Here is a 10,050-nt window from a genome sequence, read left to right as displayed (position 1 = left end):
TTCTCCCATGATGTGCCCCTGACAAGCACAGCCCTGTTGGCCCCTGGTGCCCTGAGAGCCTCAGCAGAAAGCAGCATTTGAACCCTCCTGCTGGGCCACAGGCTGGGATGGGGGAAGTTGAGATTCCCTCTCAGCTGGGGCTGGTCCTGGACCAGGGCTGCATCATGGAGTGCTGCCCCTTCAACATCTCTGCAGTTGATGGGGGCAGGAGGAGACTCTTGCTGCAAGCGCTGCTCCCACACTCTGGCCCTCCCAGGGAGGGTCAATGGAGAGGAGCAAACCCCTTCCCCGACTCACCTCTGCCACCCCATGCAGCACTGCTGTGTGTGTCACACCTGTCTTCGAGGCCAGCAGCAGGAGCAAATGGGGTGAGGGAAATGCCCTCCCCAGGGTGATGTGCCCACAGCTCCAGTTGACCCTGGGGTGTGCACTGGAAGGGCCATGAAAGCAGGCAGAGCCGATCCTGGGCAGGGAGCTGCCCACAGCCCCTCACCTAGGTATTAGGCCTCCCTCTGCACCGCTCTGCCCACCAGCACCTGGCAGTGGGCAAATGGCAGTGTCCCCTTCCCTGGGGCTGGGGATGTGCCTGGGATCAGGAACATTCCCATTCCCACAGCACCGGGAACTGGACACTGGAGCTGCCCCAGGAGAGCACCAGGTGGGGGTCTCTGTGGCGCAGCAGGTAGCGCATTCGGCTGTTAATCGAAAGGTTGGTGGTTCGAGCCCACCCAGGGACGTTGCCCTGTTGGTGGGGTGCCTGGGGGATTGTGCTGCCCAGCACCCTGGGTTTTGCTCACAGTCACCATGTCCCAGCTCTGGGACAGCAGATCTGCTGCTGGCTGGGACATGCATCTTGCAGTGGGACATCCTTTCTAGACCATGTGGTATGGCCAGAGAGGCTGGAGAGCAGCACGGAGGATGTGATATACATGTGTCCTGTTGACCCTGAGCTGAGCTGACTTGTCCCATCCCCTTGCCTGATGGGAAGGACAGAAGAGGGAAGAGTGTGGGTAGTGCCAGGTGGTCCTGCCTGTACATCTCATTGCTGAATGGGGAGAAGGGAGGGTGAAGTGCCACAGGGCACGGAAAGAGACCAGCTGAGTGCCCACTCCAGAGACTGTGTGGGGACGTGGGAGTGATTCACACATCTGCCTGATGTGCAGACAGCTCTGCCAGAGATCCCCCACCCTGTGGCAGGGTCAGTCCTTCATCTACCCCAAGCAAAACCTTGGGGTGAAGGACAGCGCTCTCCATCCAGGCTGTGCTTGATCCTTAGCCTGACTTGTTGGCTGGAGAGACCCCGAGTCTGGAGACAGAGAGGGATGTCCTGGGTCGCAGTCGCAGCTGAGCTCCTGATGGGAGAGCAGGGTTCAGCAGCAGCAAGAGCTGCCAAGACGGCCAATGCAGCATGTGGGACTGCAGGAGCAGGGCTTCTCCCTCTGTGCAGGGACAGGGGGCTGCAAGGTGCTGCAGCTGGGCTGGGCAGGGCAGCCTCATGGGTGAGTACATTTGGGTAAGGAAAGGGGGTTTTTTGTGCCGTGAGCTGGTAATGAGGGGATAGAGAACACAAAAGCAAGTCTGTGTGCAATGTTCAGGAGATATTAAAAAAAAAGAAAGTAAATTTGGAGAGCAAAACTGACTGCCAGTCTTTGATCTGGGGCTGCTGTGAAGTCATGGTTTTACAGGCAGCTTTTAGCCTCCCTGCTAGACCCCAGGGGAGTCACTGCCTTTCTGCCCTGCCTTGCGCCCTTTCAGCAGGAAGGAGCTGATGCAGAGGGATGTTCATTAGGGGTCCCAGACAGGTCCCTCCGTGCTCTTCCTCACACTGAAGTCCCTGCTCCCTGCACAGATGGTTAAACAGCCCCCTCCCTGCCACTCGCATTCAGCGCTTGTCCCTCTACATCTGCTGGGCCGGGATGCCAAGGACAGACCGAACTCTGCACTCTGCTTTGTCTCTAGCCATACAAATCCCATCCTTTTCCACAAATACAATCTTTCTCCCTCGCAGGCCCACTGCCCTTCGGAGGGCAAGGGCCAGGCTGCCTACGCACCCCTCCATCTCAGTCGGACATCTCCCATAGCAACAAAAATGAGGGCAAGAAATGGCCATGGCTGGAGCAGGAACTTTTAATGAAACCCTACTGGGAGGTTTGGCAGGTCAGATCAAATGACCCCAAACACCCCTTAGGACCTCAGCGTTTACTCTCAGCATCAGTGTTCATGGCCTCACTTGAGCTTCCCCAACAGCTGGCAGCCCAACTATGGGACTTTAATAATGCTGGGACTTCGCTTGGACCACAAGCCCCCTTCCTCATGGTTCCTTGCCTCTTACGGATGCTTCTGGAAAACAGCTCCAGAGGAAGCACTGGGGTTTCTTCAGATGAGTTCTCCAAAAGTGCTCTTCTCTCTTCACTTGCCTTGCTTCAAAGGGCAGTGTTCCCTTCCTTGGGGCTGGGAGTGTGGCAGGGATCAGGGACATTCCCATTCCTGCAGCACCAGGGACTGGATACTGGAGCTGCCCCAGCTGCTCCAGTTTGTGCTTGATCCTGGCCTGACCTGTTGGCTGGAGAGAGTTGCTCTTCAGCAAAAGGCACAGGAAAGGGAAACCTTCCCAGGGCTTCAGATCAGAGGAAAGACAAGAATCCCCTCCCCCATTACTCTGAAGTGATATTCCACCTGGAGGGCCACAGAAAAGAAACAGCAAAGATTATCACTGGCATCTGGTATTTTCCAGTGCACAAAGGTCATTTCTCATCCTCCTTTCTGCCCCTTGTCTTCAGCCTTCCTGTCAGTGCTCTTATGCCCCTAAGCTAATACTGGCAGGTCCGCAAATTGCATTTTTGATCTGACCAATGAGCTAAATGATCACTGAGCTAAACAGAAACTGTCCATCTTCTATCCCTGAAAGGCCCAGCAGGTACATTCCCTCTAGAAACAGGGTCAAATGGGAGGTGTTCTTCTGAGGTGTTTCCTGAGAATGCAGCAGTGACAAATGCATTGCAAAACTAGAGCATGACCTGCACCTTTTAAAGCAAGGCTCAGACAAGGTCGGTCAATGGCCAAATGAACACGCAGGAAGGAGTCTTTCATACTCACTGCCCATAGAACTGCGCTTTTCCACAAGTCCATATGGCACAAGGAGGACCTCAGTCAGTAGCACGTACCTCTCCTGGCCACCTCTGGATTCTTGTAACCAGTTTCTCAGGTGGCGGCATGACTTCAGCACTGCCCTTCCTCCTGCCTCGCTCCACCTTCCTTGAGCAGCTCCCTTGGATGCCTGGGAGCACGCTGAAAATACACATTGTGGGGAGGTGGTGTGAGCACAGGCGGAGTTTGGTCTCCGTCCTGTACTCACAAGCTGGGCAGAGACAGAGATCACCCCCAGCTGAAATGCCCAGGGCTGCATGATGTGCCCGCAGGAATGCTCAGCATGCCCAGATACAGGCTCTGTCTTGATGTGGCAAGGAGAGCAGCAGGGTCCTTTATAAAGACAGGCTCTAAGAGACACAGTTACCCCATCCTCGCAAATGTATTAAACACTGCTCGATGGCCTCAGCTACCGTGTGTTTAGGTATGGAAAACTGATTGTTCCTGGACACCCAGTGTCAAAGAAGGAGAAAGTGGTCAGGGGTGTAAAGGCATTCCTGCCATCGAGGGATCAGGAGTCACTGCGACATGTGATAAAAGATATTCAGAGCTACTATGAACCTGGTGTCCAGAGGAAACATCTCACCCAAACAAGCACAAGGGTCCAGGGTCACCCTCATCCATTCCTCCAAGTGTCTCACCTGCCATGAGGCGCTTTGCCCTCAGCTTTCTTCCCCTTTCCTTTCTGCATAGTCGGAGCTGTTATTTTGGCTGGAGGATATCTCTCTCTCAAGAGGAGCTGCTTGGCAGGAAGATTTCCTGTAAGCAGGAGACAAGAAAACACCTCAGGACAGAATTGCAGAGACCTTTTGAAAAGGAAGGATATGCAGATCTGATCAAGCCTGTGATAAAACTGTGAGGCTTCCAGCTGATTCCTTTTATGCCTTGTTTCCTGGGTGGTCTTTGGCCCTTCCGGACACTGGCTTCTCTCTGTCTTTTAGATTTTACTGTGCAACATCATTTCTTGTGGTACTGTTTTTTCTGTTCTTTCATGTTCTATCCTAGTCACATTACGAAAAAGGAGGCTTGCTGGGATGTACTGGTGAATGAACAGAGTCTCTCTGGGGGCAACAATTTCACACAAGGGGAGCACATCCTTGGATCTGTCTACTGATCTCATATGCCTGCAGTTCCTCTGGTGACACAGTCAACCCAAAGGCACTGTTTTGGGGATGTTTATGAGAAATTCAGAAAGAAAGGTAAGAACTCCTTGCTTTGAAAATGAAAGGAAGTCTTGGCATAGGTTACCAGACTTTGTACTATCTACTCAAGGTGACTCTTCCCACCACTTGAAAATACACTGATTCCATGAAAGAGCTCAGCCCCTCCATTACCTACAGCTCCAGGCACAATTTAGGATTCACATTGCCCAAGGACAGTTCTCAAGTTTGCCTCCCTTCTGCACCAACGCCTCAAAAGGAAGAGCAGTTTGCAGTGCACACCAGGGCACTGAGTCCCATGCAAATGGGGGAAAGTTTAACTTGGAGGTATCAGCTGCAGGTGGGAGTGTTGGGCTGCCCCGAGGTCTTGTTCCCTCAGGAGTCACTTGAGATTTCCCATATTGGGTAAGCAGCATCACCTCTAGTGCCTCATGCTACATGAGACATCCCACTGTCACCTTGGCTCCAATGCCCTGCCAAAGAGGACAGAGGGAGAAGACACAAACCCCTGCCAGGAACCAGCTGCTTCATTACCTTTCTTGCCACTGCACTCATCTTTTCCCATCTCTTGTTCCCGGGTCGGCTTCACAGGTGCCACGGGTGGTTTTCTAGCTGTACTCTCAAACTTGTACCTGGAAACAGGAAAAAGAAAACAGTCTAAAGGGAGGGCACCACACTTCCTTTGCCCCTTGGGTGAATAATGAGGACACAGGGGCATTTGGGAGCTACTGGGAAGTCCATCTTTTTCCAAAGCAGAATAAGCAGAATACGCCAGATGCTGGAGGAGTGCAGTAGCAAGCTGAGTGACATCGTGAAGACCTCCAGCACCTGGAGGGGCATGAGCTTCCTCATCAGGCCCTTTGAGAGCTTTCCTAGCCTTCCTATGAGAAAGCTCATTTTAACCCAGATCCTCTGTGCTGCCATTGGGACCATCTCCCATCTCCCGTTCAATGTTCATGTCCAGGCAGAACACAATAATCTCCTGTCCTACAGCTTTCCAGCACCATTTCTAATTCCCATCTCACCCTCCAAATCACTTGCAGGCCCTCCCAAGCTCATGTCCATCCATCTGTAAAAAGGAAGCTCCATCTCCCAGACAAGTAATGGAACAAAACACTGAGCATGAAGGGAGCCAGGACAAAGCTCGCCAAAACCCCACTGGGCACACGCTTCACTTTGGCCTAGATAGGCCTCCCACAAAAAAACTTTTGACCCCAGAAAACACATTCAGGACACATTTGATTCATGCAGGTCTCACAGAAGACATGAAAATGTCCCAAGCCAGCAACTAGTACGGACCTGCACTTTGATGCACATTTCAAAGAGTTACTCTCAGATGAGTTTCTGAGCAGCCCTCACAAGCACTGGCAACACAATGCTACCAAACATGCCGTGAGAAGCTGCTCGCTTGGCCACCCAGGTGCTAAGAAGCAAACATACTCACTCAGGAAAGATGATGACCTGACCAGAATGGGGCTGAGAAGCAGCAGTTTTGGTGCCTGAGAGGACTGAATCCCTCATCTCTGGCATCTGCAAAGTGACAGACATGTGTGAGGTGATGCCAAGAAAATTATCAAAGTGCTCAGAAAGGCAGCAAACTTTTCCACTGCTCAGAGAAGAAGCTGCCTCACTGAAATGCTGAATTTCTCCACTCCTCTCAACAGCCCCTCAGTTATGAAGCACAGAAGCTGGAGGGAAATAAATGAGAGAGGGTAAGAACACTGTCAGGCTTTTTGCAAGGCTGAGAATCCAGAGACTCAGTCAGGAGACTAGGTCTTTCCTAATGCAGAAGCTGATGGAGGCAAGCACACGAGAAGGCATTTCACTAGTTGGGATTCCTGGCAGCTGCATTTTCCCTGCCGGCTTGATGTGGGTTAACCCCACAGTCTCTCCTAACATTCAGACAACTGCCTCTGCACCATAGAGGAATGGAGAGGCAAAGCGGGTAACAACTGGGAGGGCCAAACTTCTGGGGTGTGTTCAAGGGGCAGCTGCTCTGGGACCCACTGCAACAAAGGCTGGAGAAAAGGCCCTGGCCCAGAGAAAGGACTGAAAAGACATCACGGACTAGGACCGAAGGAAGAGACAGAGCTGGGAAGCCTACAGGCCTACAGCCTGCTTACATCTCTGCCTTAACCCTCGAGGGGCTCACCTCAGCCTGCTTTCACATCTCACCTTTCCAGATGCACCTGAGAGACCAGCATGAAGGACAGGGCTGCACAAGAGACCTGGGGAAGGGCATCGGGCTCAAATGATTCTCACTTTGACATGCTGCAGCCACGACTGCCAGCATGCAGATGCACACATTAGGACAGAAAGACCCCTTTCATGCTGGTGACACTCCAGGGCACTGGGAAGAGCTGCTCAGCACAACTAGACCAACATAGCAACAGCAGCAACAGGGGGCTGGTCCAATATGGGCCTTTGTCTGCCTGGGCCTCTGCTTCCTGCCCAGAGAGTGGGGTCAGCAATGATCCCTGCAAAAACAAACCTACACAGACACAGACCTAGAAACGCTACAGAGCAAGAGCATGAGGGTGATAAATATTCTGACCAGCTGCCATATGGGAGAGATGAAACACACTCAGGCCCTCCAGCTGCAAAGAGAGAGGATTGAGGTCAACAGAGAGTTCACAGCAATGTCTGACATCCCCACTGGTCTAGGCAAGGGGAGGAGGGATCCATTACGATTCCTCACCACACCAGAGCTCAAGGGCGTCCCATGAAGGGATCAGGCCAAGCTTCCAAAGGGACACACAGAAATATTGTTACACAGCTTAAGGGCAAAATGCTGAACTCACTGCTTTACCATCCCAGGCACAGCCAAAGGACACATGGGTTCAAATGTCATCACCAACGGGCACTAAACCATGACTTTCTGGAAGGAGGGAGGTCTACCTGGAAAAAACACACAAGACCTGCCCTTTCCTTGGACTTTTTTCCCTGAGCACATGGGAAAGGGCTCCTGGGCTGGATGAATCTTTGGGTGGACCCAGCACAGTTATTCCCGGGGTCTTCTTTGTTGCCAAATCCTCTGAATGCTCAAGACAAACTGTCTAGGGAGCTGGCATTACTCTAGGCCAGGACCATCCATGTGCCTAAACAGGTCATGGCAGGCTAACAGAACTGCAGTCACTCGTGATTTAAAAAAGGACTACAAGTAGTGCTGGAGAAATGGAAAACTTACCCCAAGAAGAACTTCTACCAGCTGCTCTGTCCCATTCAGCCTTCTCAGAAAGTCTCTGTAAAATCTCATTTTCACATCTACTCCTTGAATAACAAGCATGCCAATGTCCTTCAACACAAGGGCAACATTCTTCCCACTCTCCAGGCAGCGGGAGAAAAGACGCATGGTCTCTTCCATGCAAGCCTCCACTGTTTTCCGAGGAACAAAGATGTCTGAGGCTATGCGAGCATACTTCAGGGGCTCGGAGAGCTTATGACCTAGGAAGCAGAAAAAGAGGAACACAGTCACTAGCGGAGCAGTTCAGCAGGCTAAAACAGAGCGTCGGCAGCTTTGAGGTCTTCAAGCAAGACAGTGCTACAGAGCTGTTTTCTTTAACATCTGGTAAAGCTCCTGAAGGAATCTCATGTCATCTCTCCCTAGGAGAAGTTCGAAGCACTTTGCAATGCTTTCTTCCCTACAGAGATTGAAAGAAAGGGCCTGGCCATCTCGTATGAACATGAGGCACGATGGCAAGACAAGGAGAGGAGAAAGGGGACCAGTTCCCAAGAGGGCGGAGTGGGTGCCACGTACTTGTGCTCACACTCCGTGCATTCCAGGTTGGGAGACATTTAGCTGTGCCACATCACATGGTGAAAGACAGAAGGGAAACACAAGCATTGCACTACACCCCTTCAGATCCTTCCAGCTACCCCCAGCACCCTCAGAACTGCACAGCAAACATCCCTGCTTTTGGTGCCACAGGCCCAGCTCCAAGAAGTGCCACACTGATGTTGACATCACAGAGAAAATGTGGAGTCCTTTGAAAGGAAAGACCCACTGCAAACACAACTTGGAGCTCCTGCTGCCCCACAGGCATCACTGATGTCCACTACAGATGCAGGGCTCACAGGGATGACCAGCAATCACAGCAAAGATGGCCTCTGATGGGTTTTCATACACACTATTGTCCCCATCTCCATTTCAAGGCTCTCTACAGCTGCCTTTGACCTACTTCAAAGTAGAAGGAGAAAGGAAGAGCCAGCATGAATGCCCTTATTCAACTTTACAAGCTCCAGTGTGGCATAAACATGGACCAAAGGTTTTAACTTGGTCTGATGAGAAGCAGCAGCCCAAATACATCTGGCATGTAGCCAGCTGTTAAACAAGTCAGGGAGAGAGGGAGCATAATTGTAATGTGCATTATGATGACATGATAATTAAAAATTGAAGCTGTTCTCAGGACCTGGGGAAGCAGTTCTAGGTTTCTAACAGTCACTGCTGAACAGCAGTTATGCACACCCCAAAGATGTCCTAAGGCAAAGCAAAAGTTTCAGCCCGTCTTCTTACCAGGAGCATAGGCCTTATCATAGGTGAGGCCGTGAACCTCTGCAACAGTCTTCGAAAGACGGAACACGGGTCTGCGAACAGTCAGGAAACCATGCTTCCCAACACCAACTCGTTCAGTTACAACACCGAAGGCCCCAAGCCAAATAACTCTCACTCCCTGAAAACACAAAGAGAAGAATTATGAGACTGGTAGGTGGACAGGCTGGTGACTTGTCAGTGCATGGGGATGGTGCTCAGTGCCCTGCCCAATCCTGCCGTACAAAAGGGACAGACGAAGCACTCAGAAAAGCTTTGGAGAAGCCTTGGAGAAGTTCTTCTGAAGAACTTTCCAGATGTTTTCATCCCCCTCCTCTTCACCCTCTCAAAAATACAAGTCAAAGCAGAGAAATCATCCCTCAGATACAGAAGATCCAGAAGAAGGCTTTCCTGGGCAGGCCCAGCATGACAGACACACCTGGTTCAGCATCAGCTGCCGTACAATGTAGTCAGACACACCTTCCCAGACAGCAAGGGTCTCTGGAAAATAAGGGAAAGACACGTCATGCTCTGGGGGGGCAGCTCACAGCCGTTCAGCACATGCCTAGCCAAGGAGATGACAAGTGCAAGCATATTCAAACTGCATCCCCCTCCCCAAACACACCCCATCCCTGCAGGGGCTCAGCAGCTGAGGTGGGCACTGCCTTGAGGCTACAACCTTTATCTGCCCCCAGGAGGGGTCTGCAGCTGAAACAGAGGCATTAGGACATGCAGATCCTACCACGGGATGTCCACAATGTGTCCCTGAGCTCAAAGCCTGTTGGAAGGAATTACAGGCAGTGCTCGGGGTCCCAGACAGAAAACCCTGCTGAGCTGAGGAAAACTCTAAGGATTCCTTTCCAGCACATGCATTTCCAGCAGCCTCTTCAGAGCCCAGCAGGAGCTGCAGGAGCCTTCAGCCTTCTTCAGACAGGTCTCCTTTCCTTCCAGAAGCAGCTCTCACAGGGTGACCCTCCTCCCTAGGGACACTGGCCACGGATTTTCACCCAGCAAGAGGACGATGCTGTGCCTACAGCAGTCTGGGGGCTCAGGGCATCCCCCAGGGTCTCCCCTGTGGGGCCAGTTTCCCCATATGGGATCCCTGCACACACAGGCTCTGCATGGCCACTGGAGCAGCTCCAGCTCCCTTCCACACCAGGAGCTCAGGTGGGTGATCCCCACTGCGAGGCCAGCAGTGACCCTTGGGACAGGGGC

At 52.1% G+C, this 10,050-nt stretch overlaps 1 non-coding gene across 1 annotated transcript; it reads left to right on the top strand.

Moving 5' to 3' along the window:
* Positions 1–664: 664 nt before the first annotated feature.
* TRNAN-GUU (transfer RNA asparagine (anticodon GUU)) lies at positions 665–737 on the top strand. Its single transcript has one exon. It is a non-coding gene; the product is annotated as a tRNA-Asn (tRNA).
* Positions 738–10,050: the final 9,313 nt, after the last annotated feature.

The sequence above is a fragment of the Apteryx mantelli genome, chromosome 20 (genome assembly GCF_036417845.1).
Source record: "Apteryx mantelli isolate bAptMan1 chromosome 20, bAptMan1.hap1, whole genome shotgun sequence".
NCBI lineage: Eukaryota > Metazoa > Chordata > Aves > Apterygiformes > Apterygidae > Apteryx > Apteryx mantelli.
This window is presented reverse-complemented; position numbering and strand designations above follow the sequence as displayed.